Source organism: Primulina huaijiensis, chromosome 8 (assembly GCF_012295235.1).
Source record: "Primulina huaijiensis isolate GDHJ02 chromosome 8, ASM1229523v2, whole genome shotgun sequence".
Taxonomy (NCBI): Eukaryota; Viridiplantae; Streptophyta; class Magnoliopsida; order Lamiales; family Gesneriaceae; genus Primulina; species Primulina huaijiensis.
In genome coordinates this window covers 14,391,335-14,403,238 of record NC_133313.1, presented here as the reverse complement: position 1 = coordinate 14,403,238, position 11,904 = coordinate 14,391,335, and the positions used below count along the sequence as shown (strand labels likewise).

The 11,904-nt window shown below is 38.2% G+C and overlaps 1 pseudogene; it reads left to right on the top strand.

Annotated features, from left to right (window-relative positions):
* Positions 1-665: 665 nt before the first annotated feature.
* LOC140982091 (uncharacterized) overlaps positions 666-11,904 on the top strand; it is a 31,695-nt pseudogene continuing 20,456 nt past the window's right edge.

Here is an 11,904-nt window from a genome sequence, read left to right as displayed (position 1 = left end):
CCCTTCTAAACACTCTTGATACGTTAATCGATCCTATCAAGTGGTATCAGAGCAGTTGAATCTTGTTCTTGAATACTTTTGATCTATAAACTTGCTAGCATGACTTCATTCAACTAAATTGACAACTGAAGATAAAAGAAAAGCCAATCTTGATAATGTGGCTAAAGACATTCTGCACAAGACGCTGGACAAAATAACTTTCAGCAAAATAAAGATGTGTAAGACAGCCAAAGAAATTTGGGAAAAGCTGATCCAGCTTTGTGAAGGAAATGATCAAACCAAGGAAAATAAACTTTCAGTTGCAGTTCAGAAGTTTGATAATATCAAAATGAAAGCAGGAGAATCAATGCACGAGTATGATGAAAGAGTAAGCAGTATCATCAATGAGTTAAATGCACTTGGAAAAGTGTATACAAACAAAGAGGTTGCACTGAAGGTAATGAGAGGTCTTCCCAAAGAATGGGATGTCAAAACTATGGCAATGAGAGAATCCAAAGACCTGAACCAGATTGAACTTCATGATCTATTTGCTGATCTTAAAGCTTATGAGTTCGAACAGCAAACCAGAGAAGGAGAACCATCCACACCAGCAGCCACAACTGCTCTAGCTGCTGTCAGAACAGAACCAACTAGTTCAGTTGAGAAATCTGCTGATCAGTTAAGCAATGATGCTGTCACTATTCATCGAAAAGTTTGGAAGGTTCATGAGAAAGAATCAAGGAAACTTTCTAAAGTCATACCAAAGAAACAACTCCAAAGATGAAACAAATGCTTGTTACAATTGTGGCAAATCAGGTCACTTCATTGCTGACTGTCCTAAACCCATGAAGGACAGTCAAGGCTCAACTGATGGAAGAAAAAAATCATATGAAAACAAAAGAAAACCCAAGGATGATAAGAAGTCCTTCAGAAAGAAACATGAGGTACTCTTAGCCGAAAAAAGCAAATCTAAATGGGCAGAAACTGACAGTGAGGAGTCATAACCAGAAAGCTCATGCAGCTCTAGTGATGATGAGGCAGACAAGTGCCTGATGGCTAATGATGCAGAAGAAGAATCATCTAGTCAACAAGTATTTGATTTCAGCTCAACTGACTTTACACGAGAAGAACTCATTCTAACACTACATGATATGGTAAATGAATATCAAAAGCTTGCATCATTATTCGAAAAAATCAAAGCAAAGCAAACTGATCCCACAGAAAATAAAACAAAAACTGATGAATCAGTTGACGGGTTGAGTCTGAAAAAGGAAATTGCTGAGTTAAAAGCAGAAAGAAACAAAGATCAGTTATTAATCCAAAAGTTGATTCTTGAAAACTCAAAACAGACTGAGCTCATTCAATCTTGCAACAAGTTATCTACTGCACTAAATGAAATGCAGAATTCACAAAAATCAGTTTCTGATAAAACTGGTTTAGGGTTCAACACTCAAGGAGAAATGTGTCTGACACTCAACCAAAGCTAAAAATAGACAAAGGGAAATATATTCACTTTGTTAAATCAGCAGTAGTACAAGAACAAATTGAGCCTAGTAAGCTGATTGAGCAACCAACTGTAAATATGAACAAGGCTAGAAGATATGGGATTGGTTATAGTCAAAAATCCTCAACTGATTCACAAAGTCAGTCATCAAAGAGGTTTCACAAAAACTATTCAAATAGCTACTTCAATTACTATAACTGCAAGCCAGTTCAGAAGAGATACAGACTAAACAATCAGTTGAATAAACCTAAAATACATAATGTATCATCTGTACACTACACACCATGCACACAAAAGCCGAGAAAAACAATTTGGAATACAACTACTGGAAAGTCTGTTAGACTAATCCAAGTGTGGGTTCCTAAGGGACTAATCAGCTCAGGACCCAAATAAGTATGGGTACCAAGTTTTATTATGTGTGTGATTGCAGATAACAGGTACAAACAAGAACTCAATATGGTATTTGGACAGTGGATGTTCGCGACACATGACAGGAGATGCAAGTGTGCTATCTCAACTGACCAAATACAGTGGTCCAAACATCAGTTTCGGGGACAATTCCAAAGGTAGAACTGTGGGTAAGGGTAAGCTTATCCATAGAAACTTTACTTTTAAAGATGTTCTATTAGTAGAAAACCTGAAGTATAACTTGATTAGTATCAGTCAGTTATGCGACAGTGGATTCTCAGTACAATTTGACAAAAATTCATGTTCAGTCAAAACTTCAACTGATGAAATCATACTAACTAGCAAACGTTGTGGAAACACATATAAAGTCAGTTGGAATGATCAAACTTATGCACCAGTTTGTTTTATTGCTTCCAAGTCATCTAAAAATTGGTTGTGGCATAAGAGACTAAATCATTTAAACTTTAAAACCATTGCCTATCTGAGTAAACATGAACTTGTAACTGGTCTGCCCAAAATAGCTTTTTCAAAAGAAAAACTTTGCTCAGCATGTCAGTATGGTAAACAAGTACGATCCTCTTTTAAAAACAAGGGTTGTAAATCTTCATCCCGATGCTTAGAACTGTTGCACATGGATCTTTTTGGTCCTATACCAGTCATGAGCTTAGGGGTAATGAAATACACCTTGGTGTNGATCGAGGAACTGAATTCATCAATAAAACTCTTTCAAATTTTCTAGAAAATGCTGGAATTAAGCATGAGCTCTCAGCAGCCAGAACTCCTCAGCAAAATGGTGTAGCTGAGAGAAGAAATCGGACCCTTAAAGAAACTGCTAGAACAATGCTTGCTGATTCTGGTATTTCTCAAAGGTTTTGGGCAGAGGCAGTAAACACTGCGTGTTATACTCAGAACAGATCAATGATTAATAAGAATCATATGAAAACACCATATGAGATCTGGCATGGAAGAAAAAGTGTAATTACTTATTTCAAAATATTCGGCTGAAGATGTTTTATCCTTGATAATGGTAAAATTTATTTAAAAGCGTTTGATGCTAAATCTGGAGAGGGAATATTTCTTGGATACTCATCAGTTAGTATAGCTTATAGAGTCTTCAACAAAAAAACCGTAAATGTTGAAGAATCAGCTCATGTTGATTTCGATGAAAATGAAATAACTGATAAGCCAACTGATCAAGTTGAGCTAGCTGATCGATTTACAGATATCAGTTTGGAAGATGATAGCAAAAATGAAAGTCACAGCAATCAAAACAGATTTCAAACACCTGAACCAGAAGTACTGGACCAATCAGATGTATATGAGTCGTTGCTGATGATCAGTTGTTAGAGCATAATGATAACACTCAAATACCAGTTGACGAAGCACCAACTGAGACTGAAAATTGTGTTCAGTTACCAACTGAAGAAATTGCTGATACAACAAATACTGAGTACAGATGGAAAAAATCACACCCACCTGAACTGGTAATAGGAAATCCATCAGATCCAGTAAGAACTCGAAATCAAATGCTAAATTTATTTATCCATTCAGCTTTTGTTTCACAACTAGAACCGAAGAAAACTGATGAAGCTCTTGCTGATCCTAACTGGGTAAATGCAATGCAAGAAGAGCTAAATCAGTTCACTCATAACAATGTCTGGAACTTAGTTCCAAGACCAATTTCAAAAACTATTATAGGTACAAAATGAGTGTACAGGAACAAACTGAACGAGGATGGTTCAGTTGTACGCAACAAAGCAAGATTAGTGGCACAGGGGTATAGGCAAGAAGAAGGAATTGACTATGATGAGACGTATGCTCCAGTTGCAAGACTGGAAGCAATCAGAATTTTCCTTGCTTATGCATCACACAAGAAATTCAAGGTATATCAGATGGATGTAAAGAGTGCATTTCTGAACGGTCAACTGCAGGAAGAAGTATATGTTGAACAACCTCCAGGTTTTGTAAATCATAGTTTACCTGATTATGTTTATCATTTGAACAAAGCCATGTATGGTCTTAAACAAGCTCCCAGAGCTTGGTATGAAACCCTTTCAAAATTTCTAACTGATCATGATTTTCCGTAGGATCAGTTGATAAGACTTTGCTTAAATTTTCTAAAAATAATCATATCTTACTTGTTCAAATTTATGTTGATGACATTATATTTGGGTCAACTAAACCTAAATTGTGCGAAAAGTTTGCTAAGTTAATGCAGGACAAGTTTGAAATGAGCATGATGGGTGAACTGACATTCTTTCTTGGACTGCAAGTGAAGCAACTGGAGACTGGTATATTCATCAGTCAGACTAAATATACAAAAGAATTGCTAAAGAAATTTGGAATGGAATCATGTTCAGCTGCAACCACTCCCATGAGCTCATCAGTTAACATGGACACTGATCAAGGGGGAATATCAGTTGAGGCGACGCTGTACCGAGGTTTAATTGGTTCATTATTATACCTAACTGCCAGTCGTCCTGATATTGTTCTTGCAGTTTGTATGTGTGCCAGATTTCAAGCAAATTCTAAGCAATCACATTTCTCAGCTACCAAAAGAATTTTGAAATATCTTAAGGGCACACAAAATGTCGGATTATGGTATCCTAAATATTCTTCTTTCAATTTAGTTGGATATTCAGATGCAGATTATGCAAGATGTAAGCTAGATCGTAAAAGCACAAGTGGATCTTGTCAGTTTCTAGGAGACAGACTGATCTCTTGGTTCAGCAAGAAGCAGACATCTATAGCTACCTCAACAACTGAAGCAGAATATCTAGCTGCTGGTAGTTGCTGTGCACAACTGATCTAGATCCAGCAACAACTGAGAGATTATGGAGTAATTACAAATGAATCGCCCATATTTTGTGACAATACGAGCACAATTGCCATTACCTATAATCAAGTTCTTCACTCAAGGACAAAGCATATAGATGTCAGACACCACTTGATTAGAGATCATGCTTTGAAGAAGGACATTCGACTGGAGTATATATCCACTGAGCAACAAGCAGCTGACATCTTCACCAAACCATTACCCGAGACTAAGTTTTCTTACTTTCGCAATATTCTTGGTTTAATTGATTTATCATAAGAAAATTGTTAATGTTAATTTACTAATGAAATTGTCTGCAGAAAATAAGGACACAACAATAAACTGAAAATGATATGTTATTAAGAATAGAAACGATTCCATCTTACAGTAGACAATTCAAAACCAACTGAATCCTGCCATTCTGTAATAAATTGTTCAATTCATAAATTCGGATTCTAGAGAATGATTTAGTTATAGAAATCTTCTTAATCACATGCCACTCCTTCCACAACATTGCTTGTAACAGAACCTTGTGATCGACAAGCTCTGTAACATGTCTCACTTCAAATCGTTCCAAGTATANAATGTCAAAGAAGTTGAAGAGTCTCAAGCCAACAAAGCTTTTTCTCAATTACCCAGGCTTCTTATCTATCAGTTGCTTATTTGATATCAGTTTGTTAATTACCAGTTGATTCATTTTTTCAACTGATATCAGTCTGGTTTTTAAATCTTAACTGATTTTAGTTTACAGTCAACTAATATTAGTTCTTTAATAGTTCATTTGTTCAGTTAGTAATTCATTTACAATAACTAATGAAACTACCAATTTGCAAGAAAGAAAAAGACAAAATTAACTCAGATAAATATTTTATTCAAGCATAAACATTAGCTCGCATTACAGCATAATATTTTTCCTCTACATCAATTATCTGCATCTTCAACCAAGTGGATAAAGGTGGAGTGGACGTCTTGGCAAAGCTGTGTGAATAAGCTATGCGCCTCAAGATCTTCAATTCCTTCCGGAGCATCAGCTGATGATTATGACCATCCTTAAAGACGTCAATCCACTCAGCTATGTGCAATTGCTCCCGCACCTTCCTCAGCTCTGCCACCCATTCAAGAGTGGTAGCCTCTCCAGTGTTATACAAGAACTCAAGTTCTTGTAACTTCTCCCAGTACTGAAGATTCTCATAGAAGACTTCATCTTCTATCTCAGCCTTCCTGGCCTCCAGAGAAAACGGCGAAGCACTCGAGCTACTCGCACCAGCCATTTCTTTTATCTTAAATTTTTCACTAATATGACTGAAACTAACTGTGTTACTTCTATTTATAGCCGAGAGTTATGGAAGCTGAAGGGCCGTGCACGTTCCAACAAACAATAAATTCCTTAAACTTTAAATTTTTTTTTATTGTCATTTTTAATTATTTTGCGCACCCATTAAGGGGGAATATCAGTTTTTGAAAATGTTAACTAAGAGGACAATTGTTTGTGAATTCTCAACTGAAATAAATCAGTATCCCAACTGATTGTTCAGCTGGATGTTTTACAAATCTTCCCACATAAGTTAACAAATTAAAAACTTATTATATTCCAAATCAACTGACGTGACTGCAGTTTCATAACGTGGCCTATTTTAAAACCACTCACTTTTTGCACACACGCTTATAGCACACGTACACATATTATTATTCAAATTTTTTTTGGACTGACACGTGTCCTATAATTCAAACAGTCACGAACATAAGTACTTTACCCGCCCCATTTCAGTTCTTCTTCTTTACGCTTATCCAAATTTCTCAGAGCAAAAACAAATTCAAGCATTCTCTTTCGCAATAAATCATTCAGTTCAAATGGCAAACCAGATCCCAGCTCACATGTTGAATGCTATGGCCATTGATTTTGACTCAGTTTTATCAGTTCAGGAAGCTGATGTTAAGAACGTTTTTCTGAAGATTGAATCTGTTGGTCTCAGAATGTTTTTGGGACAATCTTCCCAGGAGATCTATCCGAAGGAACTTCTTGATTTCTACTCCAATGGTTCTGTCAATCCCGATGGTATCATCACCTCTACTGTTAATGGTCAATTGTAGACCTTATTTGAAAACTCTTTTGGAGAAACATTTTTGTTGCCGTCTGATGGATTGGCACACCTTGTTGAAGTCAAAGCATCAGATGTTGAAGCTATGCAAACTCTTCTTTCTGTTGATGGACGCAAAATCAAGGTCTCTGATCCAAAGAAAGAACTGAAACATGAAGTTCAGTTACTGGCTGATATTGTAGCCAAAGGGCTATTGGCAAAGGTAGGATCCTTTGCTGCTTTAACCTTGGAAAAATTTCAGGCCCTTGCTGTTATTATGGCCGACCGACGACTCAACTGGAAGCACCTCATCTTCAACACTTTGAAGAACATGTTTCAATCCAACAAGCAGTCCAAGGGATTCCCTGTTCAGTTAAGCTACCTGATGAAAGTTAAAGGATTGGTGGCTGATGATTCAGAGAGATCATCTAAATTCAAAATTTTCAATGCCAAAAATTNTCTCCGATTCTGATTCACTTATAATCAACTTTCTCTTTGTAGTCTTCAGTTGAGTCAGCGCTTTTGCCCTTTTTACAGACTTGGGAGCAGCCTGTTGAGCTCCAATTANCCTCGAACAACTGACCCATCAAAGAAGGAGTCAGTTAGGATCATGTCCTCTCTGAAAACAGTTAATCGCCCTATTTTCTTTGCTCCTGCTCGACCAAAGGGAATCTCTATTCGGGAGACAGTGGAAACTACTCGTTTAGGATTGAACATTCCAAACATTCTCACCGACAAGAAAGGGAAGGGCAAGTTGATTGAAGAGCCCAGGACAACATATGCAGTTCAAACCCATATCGACCTCATTTGGGAACAGGTAAATGCATTTGCCACAACCAAACTGAAAACTTATGACGCCTGAACTATGTACAGAACTCATACTTTTGCAAAACAATTAAAGAGAAAGTCCCAGCTTAAGAAGTTTATCAGGCTGGAAGAAATTGTCTTGAGGATAGTCAAAGCTGCCACTATCGTGCAGGCCTTGCAAAGAAAAAATTATTTCTTTGATCTAATAAGATCCAAAAAGTTGGCACAACTGGTTGAAGAGCTGAAAACCAACTACATTCCTACGAATCCAACTGCCTACAATGATCGAGCAGTGCTTACTCAATTGGATTCAGATCTTACCTCTTTGCACTTACAGATAAAATTCTGGGAAAGAGATCAGGAATTGATCATTCATGGAGGGCCTTCCGAAGAAAAAGAAGAAGAAGAATCCACATCACCGAATAAAGAACAAGCTCAGGATATGCCTCGATCCTCTGTTGCTGATCCTCAAATGTACTCAGAAGCTGACTTGACACTTGTCAATATTGATGAAATTATTCAGTCAGTGATTCAAGAATCTCAAACAGAGGAACTTGTTTCTGTCTCAGTTGATCACTCAACTGATCGAGCAGTTCTAGAGGATCCCGTCTTACCTGAAGAGCTTGTTCAGCCTACTGATGTGCCAGCTCAGTCACCTGGTCAAGAAACTACTGAAAATGTGGAGGCTCAGTTGCTACATTCTGAAAATATTCCAACTGACGAGCCAGTCCTCGTTTCAGCTGAATCTCCAGCAGAAGCACCAGTTCTTGATGCTCCGACTGAAGATACCACAAATTTGCCTATTCAGCCGGACAATTCAGTTGCTACTCAGGATCTATCTTCTCCTCCCCCAGATCAAATTGGAGTTGCTGAAATAATTGTTCCAGAACAGACCATTGCAGAGACAGTTATAACTGACAGGACCTTAGTGGTCTTTGATCCAGTCTCCGAAGGACAAGCACCTGGAACTTCTGGACATTCACCACCTCATTCATCTAATGATCTTGAATTAGTTCTTGACGAAATTCAAGATATTCATAATAATATGCATAAAATTCTCTCTGCCATCTCTAACATTCAGCATACTCAACTCGTCCATTCTCTGAAACTGGAACATGCAGAAGTATTTAACTCAGAGAAACTGAAGGCAGTTCAAGCTACCGTGACCTCTCTTTCCTTTGCAATTGCTGAAATAAAAAAGAATAGAAGTATAGAAAAAAGTCTCTCAGCGACTCAAGACACTATCACCAAAAGAGTTGATGCGGTGGAGACACTCGTATCAAGAAAGATAGACTTCATGCAAACCACTGTGCTCAATACAGTCGCAGACGTAGCCACTTCTGTCAAGATTCTTTCAACCGATGTTAAGAGATTATCTGTCAGAATGGAGGCGTTTGACAAAAAGAGGGGAATAGATCATCAGATCAGCAGTTCAATGGAGATCAGCTCAATAGATTTGATACAATGTAGCTACAGATTATTTCATTCAGATTATTTCATTCTTTCATTGTACGAATCTGTACACAACAGTTGATTATTTTATCTACAACGAACTTGAAGATCATATAAGCTTCATTGATCAGTTATTTGTTGCTTAGTTTTGTCAAACACCAAAAAGGGGGAAATTGGTGGAAACTTAATTTCGGATGTTTGACAAACCGATTATTTATTGGAACTAACTGATCAAATATTCGATCTATACAGCTTGCCTAACTGAAGAGTATCGCGCATATTATCTAAGGCAACCGAACCAAGCTGAACTGAACTTTCAAAGAAAACCAACTGATCAGTTGGAAACTGATCAGTTGAACTTAATTGAATTCTCGAAGACAGCTGACTGATCAGTTGGAAACCAATCAGTTGATATATTCAGCCGTATGCTTCCTTCAACTAAACATGTCTCGGGAAAGAACGATCAACCGACAAAGAGACATAGAAGATTGCAACGCCGCACTTAAATCAATACAGCTTAGAACAACGCATTTCGGCGAAAGCAGTTAAGACGCAGCATCACAATAAATGAAGGAAACAATATCCAAAGAATAATCAAGTAAAAAATCAACGGATACAAAGATTCAAATTCATCTCAAGTTACCGTTGGAAAGGAATCATATAAATAAGTGAACAAAGCAGCTGAGAAGAAGAACCATCAACGCATTATTGAAGCTTGCTGTTACGCTGCTAAAATCACAATTCACAGCTCACGTATATCAGATATATCAGTAGCATCTAAAGCTAAACTTTGAGCGTGTTAGCACTTTGTAATTCAATCAAGAATATATCAGTTGTGCTAAGATCAGTCACGAACTGATAAAAGCTGTTGTATGCTAAGAGTTTCAGTTTTGGCAATGTTAAGTCCAAACTGAAGTGGGTCAGTACAAATCTTGTATTCGATCAAAGTCTTTTAGTGGAAATCCTATCCTTGCGATAGAAGGGGTGACGTAGGAGTTATTGAAATCTCCGAACATCCAGAAACAATCCTTGCGTACTTTATTTCAGTTTTGTATTCTATCTTTCAGTCAGTTATTTTCCGCAACTACTGTTAGTTTAACTGATTGTCATTGACCAACAAGATTCCGAGAATCAGTTAGTCACCGAACTGAATTCAAAATTCGAAAAGATTCATTTTAATTGTGAGTGTTTATTCAACCCCCCCTTCTAAACACTCTTGATACGTTAATCGATCCTATCACATTCTTCGGCTCAATCCATTCTTTAACTGCTGCCACCTTGGCTGGATCCACATCAATGCCAATGCTAAAAATTATATGACCCAAAAACGCTATTTTCTACAACCAGAATTCACACTTACTAAATTTTGCAAACAACTTGCGACTCTACAAGACCTGCAAAACTGTACCCAAATGCTAACAGTGCTCCTCATGGGTCTTCGAGTATATGATAACTCTGTTCTTCGTCAGTAAGAACTCTGTTCATGAGGTCCATAAATTTCGCCGGAGCATTCGTCAGTCCAAACGGCATCACTAAAAACTCGTAATGACCATACCTGGTTCTGAAGGCTGTCTTATGAACATCTGTATCTTTTACCTTCAGCTGATGATACCCCGATCGAAGATCTATCTTATAGAACATTGTAGCTCCCTACAACTGATCAAACAAGTCCTCGATCCGTGGTAGTGGGTATTTATTCTTGATCTTTACCTTGTTCAGTTCTCGGTAATCCATACACAGCCTCATGCTCCTATCTTTCTTCTTTACGAAGAGTACTGGTGCCCCATGGTAAGAAACTAGAGCGGATTAATTCTTTGTCTAGAAGCTCTTGAATCTGCTGTTTGAGTTCTAACATCTCAACTGGATCTAACCGGTACGGTGCCTTAGAGATTGGCACGGTGCCTGGCACAAGGTCAATGGACAACTCCACCTCTCTCTCTGGTGGAAGGCCTGTGACGTCATCCGGAAAGACTTCAGGAAAATCTCTGACTACTGGTACATCAGATACTGACGGAGTGGGTGCGTCAGGCGCTGAAACAATAATGGCTAAGAAAACCTGACAACCCTTGTGAATAAGTCTCTGTGCCTGCATACAAGAGATAATGCGAGGGAAACTTCTCCATCTATCCGGCTCAAAGAGAAACTGCTCCATGCCTAACGGTCTTACCAACACTGACCATTTCTGAAAGTCAATAAGAACTATGTTCTTCGTCAGCCAGTCCATTCCCAAAATGATATCAAACTCTGGCATCGGCAAAACAATCAAATCGGTGTACACTAGGTGGCCCTGTAGTTCAAGATCGATGTCTCTGACCACACTTGTAGCTGATAACTCTTCCACTGATGGGACTGTCACTGAATAACTCACGTCGAGCCCAATGGAATTGATGTCCAAATGATTAGCAAATGTCTCCGAAATAAAAGAGTGTGTGGCCCCTGAATCTATCAGGGCCTTCGTGACTACTCTCTTTATTAAAATATTTTCTGAGAGACGTTGGCACAACACACAAAACTTATATCCCAAAAATTCTAATTTTAACCTCAAGCGTAGTAGAAATTTATATCCCAAGTCACCAAAATATTAACTAACGCACTACTAATCCCAAAAAAAATTCAAAACATGCATAGCAAGAATAATGCGGTGCTAAAATAAATAAGTTACCAGTCAGCAGGGTCGTGTCTGGGTTTGCCTCCTCTGCCTGCATGGCGAACACTCTACCCTGGGTCGGCTGCCTCCACTGTGGGCAGTCCTTCAACATATGATCGCTGGCTCCGCACTTGAAGCATTTGCCCGATCCAAATAAACATTGTCTCGGATACTGACGGTTGCACTTCGGGCACACTGGGTACTCAAAGGGTCT